The sequence below is a fragment of the Taudactylus pleione genome, unplaced genomic scaffold, assembly GCF_031769625.1.
Source record: "Taudactylus pleione unplaced genomic scaffold, aTauple2 ptg000625l, whole genome shotgun sequence".
NCBI classification, from domain to species: Eukaryota; Metazoa; Chordata; class Amphibia; order Anura; family Myobatrachidae; genus Taudactylus; species Taudactylus pleione.
Window position 1 is genome coordinate 1 of NW_028285027.1, and position 15,406 is coordinate 15,406.

Consider the following 15,406-nt stretch of genomic DNA (forward strand, 5'->3'; position numbering starts at 1 on the left):
GAGAATAGCTATTTAAAAGAAAGCAAGCTAAAGTTCTTCTAGCGTGACAGAGACAGTTTAGTAAATACTTCCCCTATCTCACACTATAGAAGTCTTGCAGTTCATAAAAAGCTGTAATAGCTAGTCATCAAACGAAGTCAGGATTTCATTCGTATTGAGGTTAACCAGCTTCTCATTAATTGGAAGACAGACGACACGGGGTACCCCATTCCTAGTATCAGAGAACTATTTACAGCGCAGCGCAGATAACAGCTTGACGGTAACTAGACAGTATAAAAGGAAGTAATTATTAAAAGTCCGGATTCTGGGGAACTGAAGGATAGGACAGTAAATCCCCAGCAATATTTCAGCCTCATTTCTGTGGAAGGATTTAGTAACATAAGTTGAGCTCAGGACCGCTAAATACTTTTTGTTCCAACAAACTCTTTATTACACCTAATGTGCACCACCGACAATAACGTGGCCAAGAATCGTAGACTTTAAAGGGAAATAAATTTAGTCCGGACTGAAGTTTAGAGTTGAATAATAAGATTGAGTCAAAGATATCCATTGTTATTCCTACTAATAGATAGTTAGAAAGGTAAATGTGAAAGGTTGAATCTATTTAGTACATAAGTATTGTTATGTTGAACTGTTTTGTCAATTGTTAAATCTGTCAGGAAATTACCTTTTCATTCATAGCTCCAGTTCCGGAGTTCCTGTCTAATAAATTTGATTATTGTAAGAGTGTTACTTTACTTGCGTGTATATTGTTGGAAGTGTAAAGTGATATTTACAGTGTTAGAGAATTATATCCAATTCACCTCTCTGCCCTGAAGAAAAGATTAGAACAACCCTCGGTGAGTGACAGAAACTTGGCATCCATGAACAGGATTAGCAGAACAGAAGGTGAAGGAAAAGCTTAATACAGCATGTCAATAGGAGATTTGTCAAACGTGCGTCCAGCCATGGCTAATATTAACCACATCACTTTGCCCTATTATTTTGGGCCCCATGGCTCCCCACGTTCTCGGGAGATATAGGCGCGATAAATTCGAATGTATATAGAGAATTTAAAACAATGATTCAGTCTATGTTCCGCCTGTATCCACTAGCTGAGCAGCAGAAAGTAGAGATCGTAATCGGTCAACTTAAAGGATCAGCATTAAGAGAGGTGACCTCTTGGCCTCCAGAAGAAAAAGATACCGTAGATAAAATATTTCAAAGATTAGCAACAACATTTGATGTTAATACAATAGCAGAGTTAAAGTCTCGGTTCTATGCTAGAAAACAACAGCCCAGAGAATCCCTTCAAGTTTTTGTGTTAAGTCTACAAGAAGCTCTACGATCTATTCAAGAAATTGATGATACTGAAATGAGAAGAGTAAATGAAACGCTAGTAAATCAGTTTATAGAAGGGACCAGCTGTGAAACTGTTAGAGCTCAGTTACGTCTCTTGCAGATGCAAATGCCTAATAGTGAATTTCTGGATTTCAAGGAAGCAGCCATTAAGATGGTCGGCCATACTCATGTTAAAGAAACATCTTTCCCTGAAATGCCGGGATACCAAGAACGAAACTTCGATTCTGCAACTAATTATTCTACTTCGGGAGACTTATCCCAGATAAAAAATGCTATAGTCCAAAGCGCACAGACTCAAGCACCTGACTCTATTAATGCACTAAAGGGACAGATGGAGGAACTTACCTTGGGCATGACTGAAATTAGTAAAGGACTACAGAAGTTAATCCAACGTCAACCTCAAGAGCGATTTGGAACCAGCTGGCGAACAGAGACGTAGATCTCAGAATGACTGGTGGGAACCACCTCAAGGGAGAGGGCGTAGACCAACTGACCGCTTTGATTCGCAGGGAAGGCCTATTTGTTTGTAACCGAAGTGGCCATGTGGAGTGGGTGTGTAACCGAGAGACTTTAAACGCCAGCACCCCGAGGCTGGAGACCACTCCTCAGGGGGGAACAGATGGAATAGGTCCGCGTCGAGAAGATTGGTGGCCCCGCTATGTGGGACAATGCCCCATTATCAGAATTCAAATTGATGGGGTCGAAGTACCTGCCACCCTTGACACCGGATCTCAAGTAACAACCATTCAATTGAAGACCTTTGAACAACTGTGGAGTGAGAAAGAAATAATTTCCCCACCACCTGCTTGGATACAACTAATGGCCAGCAATGGGATGAGCATCTCCTCCCAAGGCTACTGTGAAGCCAACATCAAAATTGGAAAAATTAACCTATCACGTCAAGGTTGTATTATCACAAAAGTAAATGATAATACTATGCCTCCTATTATTATCGGGATGAACATGTTACAAAATTGTCTAGAAGAATTAATCACTGCCCTGACAACAGAGCTATCCAATGCATCCCCAGTGGTTCGACAGGCTATGCAAAAGACCATTAAAGTCCTTAAAAATCAACAGCAGTTCGTCAGCCCCACGGGGGACATGGGAAAAGTAAGAATTACGGACCGACGGCCGGTGATTTTACATCCTAATACAGAAACCATAGTTTGGGGAAAAGCTCGTTGTGGTCTTCAAGGAAGAAGTTATTATGCCTTAGTGGAACCTTGTATGATTTCTTCTAGAAATGATGTGGTAGTAGCCCGTGCACTAGTCACTGTAGAAAAAGGGAGAGTTCCGATGAGGATTCTCAATCCTCATGACTATACAATAAAGCTATACCGTAACCATCCGGTAGCAAAATTGACCTGGACTACCTTTCAAGATGTAATCGACCCCATTCCAGACACAATTCAAATGAGCATAACGGCTGAGAAGAATCACGGAAGTGAAAAAGAGCTTGCATGGTGGGAAGAGATTGAAGTCGGAGACCCTGACACAATGGAAGAATTGAAACAAGGTGTTTTGCGTGTAGTGAAGGAGAATTCCGCTACCTTCAGCAAGAATCCATCTGATTTTGGGAAAGTCGTCCATATCCAACATCAGATTCCGACGGGAGACGCCCCTCCCATTAGGGAGCAACACAGACCTCTGGCACCAGCATTGTATCAGCCGGTCCGTCAAATGTTAGAAGAAATGAAGGCCACGGAAGTTATACGAGAAAGTCATAGCCCGTGGGCAATACCTATGGTTCTTGTGAAAAAGAAAGATGGAAGTCTACGTTTTTGTGTAGATTACCGGAAATTGAATCAAATTACCCATAAAGATGCCTATCCATTGCCCAGAATAGAGGAGTCTTTAACAGCACTGAAATCAGCCACTTACTTCTCGACACTTCATTTAACAAGCGGATACTGGCAGATCCCAATGGCACTCTGGAGATAGGGAAAAAACAGCATTCATTACTCCAATGGGATTGTATGAGTTTGATTGGATGCCCTTTGGCCTATGTAATGCCCCGGGAACTTTTCAAAGACTGATGGAACACTGTTTGGGCCATAAGAATTTTGAAATGGTATTATTATACTTAGAAGACATCATTATCTACTCAAAGACCTACCATGAACACCTACAGTACCTCCGGGAGGTTTTCGTTAGGCTAGCAGAATATGGCCTCAAAGTAACACCCTTCAAATGTCATCTCTTGAAGACCAGTGTACAATACCTGGGGCATATTGTGAGCGAGGAGGGAGTTACCCCGGATCCAGAGAAAATTGCAGCCGTTCAAGATTGGCCAGTCCCAAAGACTCTCAAAGAAGTACGCAGATTCTTGGGGTTTGTCGGATATTATAGGAGATTTGTGAAGAAGTTTGCTGAGATTGCAGCCCCTCTGAATGAGCTACTACGTGGAATTTTTAATACCAAACACAACAAGAATGCCCCAGTAGTATGGACAGAAACGCAGCAGGTTGCATTTGATCAGTTAAAACATCTGTTGACTACAGCACCCGTATTGGCATACCCTGATTATAGTTATCCTTTCCTTCTCCACACTGATGCCAGTAATCAGGGATTAGGAGCTGTTCTGTCCCAGATGCAAAAGGGGCAAGAGCGTGTCATCGCTTACACCAGCAGGAGCTTAAAAAGAACTGAATGTAACGACGCCAATTATAGCACTTTTAAGCTAGAATTTCTGGCTTTGGTTTGGGCCGTCACCGAGAAATTTAAAAATTACTTGGCGGCCACCCCTTTTATAACTTTTAAAGATAACAACCCACTGTCTCATCTGCCAACTGCCCATCTGGGAGCATTGGAACAACGGTGGTCATCTCGATTGGCTAACTACCAGTTTAACATCAAATAAGTGGGCGAAGTAACCTTAATGCGGACGCTCTGTGATGGCTGCCCCATGGGGACTAAAGAGAAGAAGGAGAAGATCAATGGGAGGAAGTAGAGATGCCAGCCTTCTATGCATTATTCACCCATCAACAATCAGTGTCGGCAAAAATCAAGTCTCCATCTAAAGTTAAATTTCAAGGAATCACCAAAGGAGTACCTCTTGTGGAGTGGAGGCAACTTCAGGAAGAGAGTCCACTACTTTCTCAGCTGAAGACTCTCTTACTCTCTAGAAAGATTTTAATGAAACAAGAAAGACAGGACACAGATCCAGAACTTATGAAGCTCTGGAGACAGAGAGAGCGCCTTGAGATTCAAAGAGGTCTCTTAGTTCGCCATAGTGTCAACCCCAAAACACACTGTCCTACCACTCAGATTATCATACCTCATGAAAAGACCCATTTTCTGCTTCAAGCATATCATGACCAGTCAGGTCATTTCGGTACCCAGAAATTGGAAGCCCACCTTCGTAAGCGGTACTTCTGGGTTGGCATGCGTGAGGATATCGAGAGATGGTGTAAAAATTGTCTCGACTGTGCCATTCAAAAGCAGTCACAGATTAACCAAAAAGCGCCATTACACCCCATCGTTAGCAGTCATCCTCTGGAACTAGTATGCATTGATCATGTGAAATTGGAGACCAGTAGAACCGGATACCAGTATGCACTAACAATGATAGATCAGTTTTCCAAATTTGAAGTGGCTCTCCCTATTCGAGATTATATATTAGAATATTAACGGATCAGGGACCCGCATTCGAGTCAAAATTATTCAAGGAATTGTGTGACTTATACGGATGCAGAAAACTGAGGACTACTGCCTACCATCCGCAGTGCAATGGTTTATGTGAGAGGATGAATCAAATCTTGATAAAGATGCTGAGAGTTACACCATCACCAGAATGACAGGCGTGGCCTACACTACTGACAGAGATCACCTTTCTCTATAATAATATGGAGCACAGTTTAACTGGATATACCCCTTTCTATCTACTTTTCAGACGGGAGGGTAAATTACCAGTGGATGTAAAATTGGAAGTACCTCAAGAGGCTGCTCAGGAAATAATTCCACAGACTGACTGGGTAAAAGAACACGGACGAAGATTGAAAGCAGCGCAAACTATAGTCAGCCAAAGAATGGACAAAATCCGACAAAGACAAGCTGAGCATTACAATGAAACCGCTTTAGCTACACCTTTAGCTATAGGTGATAGAGTCTGGAAGAGAAACAATCAGCGATGTAGTAAACTGGATAGTCATTGGGAAAAGACTCCCTACATTGTTACTGAGGTACCAAGACCTGATATTGCTGTGTACCGAATTTCCAAGAATGATGGACGTTACTCCCTGGTTGTCCATCGAAATCAACTCAAGAAGTGCATTCATTTGGTCCCTTTACATGACGCTGAGAGAGACAATGAAGATGAGGCAGAGAGGTTGAGTTTAAAAACAGCACAACCCCTTGATGATACCTTAATTAGTCCTATGCATATGTTATGGCCAGTTGTGGGAGATATCCAAAATTCTGTTAGTCAGGAATTTACTCCCATGTCAGATGTTTCAGAATACGATGTGTCAGAAATCGAGAGTCATGTTATCTCAGAGCCTACATCTGTGATGAGGAGGTCAGAACGAAGTACAAAAGGAGTTCTGCCTCTCAGATACAGATGCTAAAAATTCCTACTTTTGATGGTAACATTCTGATACGAATTGTATGCTATGATTACATGTATTCCTTGTAAATATGTTTTATAGAAAATAGGTTAACAGAATATCCATTAATGTACTTTGACTGTTTATTGTTGCATGAGGACAAGCAACATTCAAGCAAGGAAGTATGTGATACCCTGCAGGGAAGCATGCCTGTTAATGGGTACACCATTGATTTAGTAGTGAGGTGGGACGGAAACGAAATCTAGCTGCATGTATGCAGCCTTATGTTGATACAGTGGGGAAACTCATTGGTGTCAGTGAGGTGGAGGATTCGGGAGCCGGCGCATGACAGAAGGCGCTGGAACACCACGCGCCCGGCCGGACAGCGTCCCGCGGCCCCAGCGCAGAGATCCGGGTACTGCAGGAGGGAAGTTGAAACTCACCGTTAGGAAGGACGGTTGGCGGCTGGAGTGGTCGTAAGAGGAGGGTTGAAGCGGAGCTCTCGGATGGAGTCCCCGGAGTGTGGCAAGAACTGTAACCGGAGCATAGTCAGCCATAGCTGAGGCGGAGCTGAACTTAGTGACCCGCCCCTATTGATGCTAAGGGATAGGGGGCAGAGCCAATCGAAACTGCAGCCGTGGACTAGTAACAGGGGCGTACCGAGAGGAGTGACTCGGTAAGGAGAGCCGGAGCCTGGATTCAAGCATAGGAAAAGGGGAAGGTTCCTGTCTTTCTGTGAGTGGGAGCAGGAGCTGTCACTGCCAAAGGTGCTGAATCGCTGACATAAGAAAGGAGAAAAGAGAAACTATACACTGTGAGTACTACTGGAAGACTTCCCCAACCTTCATGCTGCAACATTAACTAGTTCCTACATTTTCAACTGACTAACACAGCATTGAGTATATTAAATGCTCCAAATAATAGAGACTGGAGAATAGCTATTTAAAAGAAAGCAAGCTAAAGTTCTTCTAGCGTGACAGAGACAGTTTAGTAAATACTTCCCCTATCTCACACTATAGAAGTCTTGCAGTTCATAAAAAGCTGTAATAGCTAGTCATCAAACGAAGTCAGGATTTCATTCGTATTGAGGTTAACCAGCTTCTCATTAATTGGAAGACAGACGACACGGGGTACCCCATTCCTAGTATCAGAGAACTATTTACAGCGCAGCGCAGATAACAGCTTGACGGTAACTAGACAGTATAAAAGGAAGTAATTATTAAAAGTCCGGATTCTGGGAACTGAAGGATAGGACAGTAAATCCCCAGCAATATTTCAGCCTCATTTCTGTGGAAGGATTTAGTAACATAAGTTGAGCTCAGGACCGCTAAATACTTTTTGTTCCAACAAACTCTTTATTACACCTAATGTGCACCACCGACAATAACGTGGCCAAGAATCGTAGACTTTAAAGGGAAATAAATTTAGTCCGGACTGAAGTTTAGAGTTGAATAATAAGATTGAGTCAAAGATATCCATTGTTATTCCTACTAATAGATAGTTAGAAAGGTAAATGTGAAAGGTTGAATCTATTTAGTACATAAGTATTGTTATGTTGAACTGTTTTGTCAATTGTTAAATCTGTCAGGAAATTACCTTTTCATTCATAGCTCCAGTTCCGGAGTTCCTGTCTAATAAATTTGATTATTGTAAGAGTGTTACTTTACTTGCGTGTATATTGTTGGAAGTGTAAAGTGATATTTACAGTGTTAGAGAATTATATCCAATTCACCTCTCTGCCCTGAAGAAAAGATTAGAACAACCCTCGGTGAGTGACAGAAACTTGGCATCCATGAACAGGATTAGCAGAACAGAAGGTGAAGGAAAAGCTTAATACAGCATGTCAATAGGAGATTTGTCAAACGTGCGTCCAGCCATGGCTAATATTAACCACATCACTTTGCCCTATTATTTTGGGCCCCATGGCTCCCCACGTTCTCGGGAGATATAGGCGCGATAAATTCGAATGTATATAGAGAATTTAAAACAATGATTCAGTCTATGTTCCGCCTGTATCCACTAGCTGAGCAGCAGAAAGTAGAGATCGTAATCGGTCAACTTAAAGGATCAGCATTAAGAGAGGTGACCTCTTGGCCTCCAGAAGAAAAAGATACCGTAGATAAAATATTTCAAAGATTAGCAACAACATTTGATGTTAATACAATAGCAGAGTTAAAGTCTCGGTTCTATGCTAGAAAACAACAGCCCAGAGAATCCCTTCAAGTTTTTGTGTTAAGTCTACAAGAAGCTCTACGATCTATTCAAGAAATTGATGATACTGAAATGAGAAGAGTAAATGAAACGCTAGTAAATCAGTTTATAGAAGGGACCAGCTGTGAAACTGTTAGAGCTCAGTTACGTCTCTTGCAGATGCAAATGCCTAATAGTGAATTTCTGGATTTCAAGGAAGCAGCCATTAAGATGGTCGGCCATACTCATGTTAAAGAAACATCTTTCCCTGAAATGCCGGGATACCAAGAACGAAACTTCGATTCTGCAACTAATTATTCTACTTCGGGAGACTTATCCCAGATAAAAAATGCTATAGTCCAAAGCGCACAGACTCAAGCACCTGACTCTATTAATGCACTAAAGGGACAGATGGAGGAACTTACCTTGGGCATGACTGAAATTAGTAAAGGACTACAGAAGTTAATCCAACGTCAACCTCAAGAGCGATTTGGAACCAGCTGGCGAACAGAGACGTAGATCTCAGAATGACTGGTGGGAACCACCTCAAGGGAGAGGGCGTAGACCAACTGACCGCTTTGATTCGCAGGGAAGGCCTATTTGTTTGTAACCGAAGTGGCCATGTGGAGTGGGTGTGTAACCGAGAGACTTTAAACGCCAGCACCCCGAGGCTGGAGACCACTCCTCAGGGGGGAACAGATGGAATAGGTCCGCGTCGAGAAGATTGGTGGCCCCGCTATGTGGGACAATGCCCCATTATCAGAATTCAAATTGATGGGGTCGAAGTACCTGCCACCCTTGACACCGGATCTCAAGTAACAACCATTCAATTGAAGACCTTTGAACAACTGTGGAGTGAGAAAGAAATAATTTCCCCACCACCTGCTTGGATACAACTAATGGCCAGCAATGGGATGAGCATCTCCTCCCAAGGCTACTGTGAAGCCAACATCAAAATTGGAAAAATTAACCTATCACGTCAAGGTTGTATTATCACAAAAGTAAATGATAATACTATGCCTCCTATTATTATCGGGATGAACATGTTACAAAATTGTCTAGAAGAATTAATCACTGCCCTGACAACAGAGCTATCCAATGCATCCCCAGTGGTTCGACAGGCTATGCAAAAGACCATTAAAGTCCTTAAAAATCAACAGCAGTTCGTCAGCCCCACGGGGGACATGGGAAAAGTAAGAATTACGGACCGACGGCCGGTGATTTTACATCCTAATACAGAAACCATAGTTTGGGGAAAAGCTCGTTGTGGTCTTCAAGGAAGAAGTTATTATGCCTTAGTGGAACCTTGTATGATTTCTTCTAGAAATGATGTGGTAGTAGCCCGTGCACTAGTCACTGTAGAAAAAGGGAGAGTTCCGATGAGGATTCTCAATCCTCATGACTATACAATAAAGCTATACCGTAACCATCCGGTAGCAAAATTGACCTGGACTACCTTTCAAGATGTAATCGACCCCATTCCAGACACAATTCAAATGAGCATAACGGCTGAGAAGAATCACGGAAGTGAAAAAGAGCTTGCATGGTGGGAAGAGATTGAAGTCGGAGACCCTGACACAATGGAAGAATTGAAACAAGGTGTTTTGCATGTAGTGAAGGAGAATTCCGCTACCTTCAGCAAGAATCCATCTGATTTTGGGAAAGTCGTCCATATCCAACATCAGATTCCGACGGGAGACGCCCCTCCCATTAGGGAGCAACACAGACCTCTGGCACCAGCATTGTATCAGCCGGTCCGTCAAATGTTAGAAGAAATGAAGGCCACGGAAGTTATACGAGAAAGTCATAGCCCGTGGGCAATACCTATGGTTCTTGTGAAAAAGAAAGATGGAAGTCTACGTTTTTGTGTAGATTACCGGAAATTGAATCAAATTACCCATAAAGATGCCTATCCATTGCCCAGAATAGAGGAGTCTTTAACAGCACTGAAATCAGCCACTTACTTCTCGACACTTCATTTAACAAGCGGATACTGGCAGATCCCAATGGCACTCTGGAGATAGGGAAAAAACAGCATTCATTACTCCAATGGGATTGTATGAGTTTGATTGGATGCCCTTTGGCCTATGTAATGCCCCGGGAACTTTTCAAAGACTGATGGAACACTGTTTGGGCCATAAGAATTTTGAAATGGTATTATTATACTTAGAAGACATCATTATCTACTCAAAGACCTACCATGAACACCTACAGTACCTCCGGGAGGTTTTCGTTAGGCTAGCAGAATATGGCCTCAAAGTAACACCCTTCAAATGTCATCTCTTGAAGACCAGTGTACAATACCTGGGGCATATTGTGAGCGAGGAGGGAGTTACCCCGGATCCAGAGAAAATTGCAGCCGTTCAAGATTGGCCAGTCCCAAAGACTCTCAAAGAAGTACGCAGATTCTTGGGGTTTGTCGGATATTATAGGAGATTTGTGAAGAAGTTTGCTGAGATTGCAGCCCCTCTGAATGAGCTACTACGTGGAATTTTTAATACCAAACACAACAAGAATGCCCCAGTAGTATGGACAGAAACGCAGCAGGTTGCATTTGATCAGTTAAAACATCTGTTGACTAAAGCACCCGTATTGGCATACCCTGATTATAGTTATCCTTTCCTTCTCCACACTGATGCCAGTAATCAGGGATTAGGAGCTGTTCTGTCCCAGATGCAAAAGGGGCAAGAGCGTGTCATCGCTTACACCAGCAGGAGCTTAAAAAGAACTGAATGTAACGACGCCAATTATAGCACTTTTAAGCTAGAATTTCTGGCTTTGGTTTGGGCCGTCACCGAGAAATTTAAAAATTACTTGGCGGCCACCCCTTTTATAACTTTTAAAGATAACAACCCACTGTCTCATCTGCCAACTGCCCATCTGGGAGCATTGGAACAATGGTGGTCATCTCGATTGGCTAACTACCAGTTTAACATCAAATAAGTGGGCGAAGTAACCTTAATGCGGACGCTCTGTGACGGCTGCCCCATGGGGACTAAAGAGAAGAAGGAGAAGATCAATGGGAGGAAGTAGAGATGCCAGCCTTCTATGCATTATTCACCCATCAACAATCAGTGTCTGCAAAAATCAAGTCTCCATCTAAAGTTAAATTTCAAGGAATCACCAAAGGAGTACCTCTTGTGGAGTGGAGGCAACTTCAGGAAGAGAGTCCACTACTTTCTCAGCTGAAGACTCTCTTACTCTCTAGAAAGATTTTAATGAAACAAGAAAGACAGGACACAGATCCAGAACTTATGAAGCTCTGGAGACAGAGAGAGCGCCTTGAGATTCAAAGAGGTCTCTTAGTTCGCCATAGTGTCAACCCCAAAACACACTGTCCTACCACTCAGATTATCATACCTCATGAAAAGACCCATTTTCTGCTTCAAGCATATCATGACCAGTCAGGTCATTTCGGTACCCAGAAATTGGAAGCCCACCTTCGTAAGCGGTACTTCTGGGTTGGCATGCGTGAGGATATCGAGAGATGGTGTAAAAATTGTCTCGACTGTGCCATTCAAAAGCAGTCACAGATTAACCAAAAAGCGCCATTACACCCCATCGTTAGCAGTCATCCTCTGGAACTAGTATGCATTGATCATGTGAAATTGGAGACCAGTAGAACCGGATACCAGTATGCACTAACAATGATAGATCAGTTTTCCAAATTTGAAGTGGCTCTCCCTATTCGAGATTATATATTAGAATATTAACGGATCAGGGACCCGCATTCGAGTCAAAATTATTCAAGGAATTGTGTGACTTATACGGATGCAGAAAACTGAGGACTACTGCCTACCATCCGCAGTGCAATGGTTTATGTGAGAGGATGAATCAAATCTTGATAAAGATGCTGAGAGTTACACCATCACCAGAATGACAGGCGTGGCCTACACTACTGACAGAGATCACCTTTCTCTATAATAATATGGAGCACAGTTTAACTGGATATACCCCTTTCTATCTACTTTTCAGACGGGAGGGTAAATTACCAGTGGATGTAAAATTGGAAGTACCTCAAGAGGCTGCTCAGGAAATAATTCCACAGACTGACTGGGTAAAAGAACACGGACGAAGATTGAAAGCAGCGCAAACTATAGTCAGCCAAAGAATGGACAAAATCCGACAAAGACAAGCTGAGCATTACAATGAAACCGCTTTAGCTACACCTTTAGCTATAGGTGATAGAGTCTGGAAGAGAAACAATCAGCGATGTAGTAAACTGGATAGTCATTGGGAAAAGACTCCCTACATTGTTACTGAGGTACCAAGACCTGATATTGCTGTGTACCGAATTTCCAAGAATGATGGACGTTACTCCCTGGTTGTCCATCGAAATCAACTCAAGAAGTGCATTCATTTGGTCCCTTTACATGACGCTGAGAGAGACAATGAAGATGAGGCAGAGAGGTTGAGTTTAAAAACAGCACAACCCCTTGATGATACCTTAATTAGTCCTATGCATATGTTATGGCCAGTTGTGGGAGATATCCAAAATTCTGTTAGTCAGGAATTTACTCCCATGTCAGATGTTTCAGAATACGATGTGTCAGAAATCGAGAGTCATGTTATCTCAGAGCCTACATCTGTGATGAGGAGGTCAGAACGAAGTACAAAAGGAGTTCTGCCTCTCAGATACAGATGCTAAAAATTCCTACTTTTGATGGTAACATTCTGATACGAATTGTATGCTATGATTACATGTATTCCTTGTAAATATGTTTTATAGAAAATAGGTTAACAGAATATCCATTAATGTACTTTGACTGTTTATTGTTGCATGAGGACAAGCAACATTCAAGCAAGGAAGTATGTGATACCCTGCAGGGAAGCATGCCTGTTAATGGGTACACCATTGATTTAGTAGTGAGGTGGGACGGAAACGAAATCTAGCTGCATGTATGCAGCCTTATGTTGATACAGTGGGGAAACTCATTGGTGTCAGTGAGGTGGAGGATTCGGGAGCCGGCGCATGACAGAAGGCGCTGGAACACCACGCGCCCGGCCGGACAGCGTCCCGCGGCCCCAGCGCAGAGATCCGGGTACTGCAGGAGGGAAGTTGAAACTCACCGTTAGGAAGGACGGTTGGCGGCTGGAGTGGTCGTAAGAGGAGGGTTGAAGCGGAGCTCTCGGATGGAGTCCCCGGAGTGTGGCAAGAACTGTAACCGGAGCATAGTCAGCCATAGCTGAGGCGGAGCTGAACTTAGTGACCCGCCCCTATTGATGCTAAGGGATAGGGGGCAGAGCCAATCGAAACTGCAGCCGTGGACTAGTAACAGGGGCGTACCGAGAGGAGTGACTCGGTAAGGAGAGCCGGAGCCTGGATTCAAGCATAGGAAAAGGGGAAGGTTCCTGTCTTTCTGTGAGTGGGAGCAGGAGCTGTCACTGCCAAAGGTGCTGAATCGCTGACATAAGAAAGGAGAAAAGAGAAACTATACACTGTGAGTACTACTGGAAGACTTCCCCAACCTTCATGCTGCAACATTAACTAGTTCCTACATTTTCAACTGACTAACACAGCATTGAGTATATTAAATGCTCCAAATAATAGAGACTGGAGAATAGCTATTTAAAAGAAAGCAAGCTAAAGTTCTTCTAGCGTGACAGAGACAGTTTAGTAAATGCTTCCCCTATCTCACACTATAGAAGTCTTGCAGTTCATAAAAAGCTGTAATAGCTAGTCATCAAACGAAGTCAGGATTTCATTCGTATTGAGGTTAACCAGCTTCTCATTAATTGGAAGACAGACGACACGGGGTACCCCATTCCTAGTATCAGAGAACTATTTACAGCGCAGCGCAGATAACAGCTTGACGGTAACTAGACAGTATAAAAGGAAGTAATTATTAAAAGTCCGGATTCTGGGAACTGAAGGATAGGACAGTAAATCCCCAGCAATATTTCAGCCTCATTTCTGTGGAAGGATTTAGTAACATAAGTTGAGCTCAGGACCGCTAAATACTTTTTGTTCCAACAAACTCTTTATTACACCTAATGTGCACCACCGACAATAACGTGGCCAAGAATCGTAGACTTTAAAGGGAAATAAATTTAGTCCGGACTGAAGTTTAGAGTTGAATAATAAGATTGAGTCAAAGATATCCATTGTTATTCCTACTAATAGATAGTTAGAAAGGTAAATGTGAAAGGTTGAATCTATTTAGTACATAAGTATTGTTATGTTGAACTGTATTGTCAATTGTTAAATCTGTCAGGAAATTACCTTTTCATTCATAGCTCCAGTTCCGGAGTTCCTGTCTAATAAATTTGATTATTGTAAGAGTGTTACTTTACTTGCGTGTATATTGTTGGAAGTGTAAAGTGATATTTACAGTGTTAGAGAATTATATCCAATTCACCTCTCTGCCCTGAAGAAAAGATTAGAACGACCCTCAGTGAGTGACACAAATGTTTGCCTATGGGGTGTTCCATCTCCTGTTCCTTTTTCTTTTCAGCACATTCCTACATTGGTGCGTTTCTGCCGGAATGGGAGAAATGGATCTGGTTCACTACCTGGATGATTTCCTCAGTATCAGCCTGGCAGGCTCCTCCCCCCCCCCAGTGTGGGCATTTGCTATTTTTGGTGCAAGCATTGGTTGCGAAGCTAGGTGTCCCCATTGTGCATGACAAAACAGAGGGCCAGTTACGCAGCTTTCCTTTTGGGGTATAGAAATACACACCGTAGAGGGTTGCTGTTGGCTTCAAGCTGATAAAGTGGATAAGTTGAGGGTGGCCATTGCATCAGGGCTGCAGGCGGGGAAGGTGACGTCAGGCGCAATCTCTTCTAGGGCTATTTAACTTCACTTGTAGGGTAATTCCTATGTGTAGAGTCTTCTGTCGCAAATTGGAAAGGGCCACATAAACCACATCATTTCCTATACACCTGTCCGCAGAAATAACACATGATCTGCCTTTCTTGCCCCTTTTGATTTTAATGGGGTTAGTATTTGGCCACAGCCAGAGCGCAATAGGGACTTACAGCTTTTTACAGACGCCGCCGGGTCGTCTGGTTTCAGATCTTACCTAGACGGGTCTTGGTGTGCTGTTCCTTGGCCGTCGGCATGGGTCGGGGAAGGTTTGACCAGGAACTTACTTCTACTTGAGCTTTTCCCGATCATAGTGGCTATGGAGCTTTGGAGTGAGTGTCTCCGTAACAACCTTGGCGTAGTTCAGGCTGTTAACCATCAGCGAGCGTCCTCCTTGCCGGTTCTGCGGTTGTTTGCTAGTCTAGTTTTGCATTATTTAGTCTGCAATGTCAGTTTTCAGGCTAAGCATATCCCTAGAGTCGATAATACCATTGCAGATGCACTTTCTAGGTTTCACTGGGT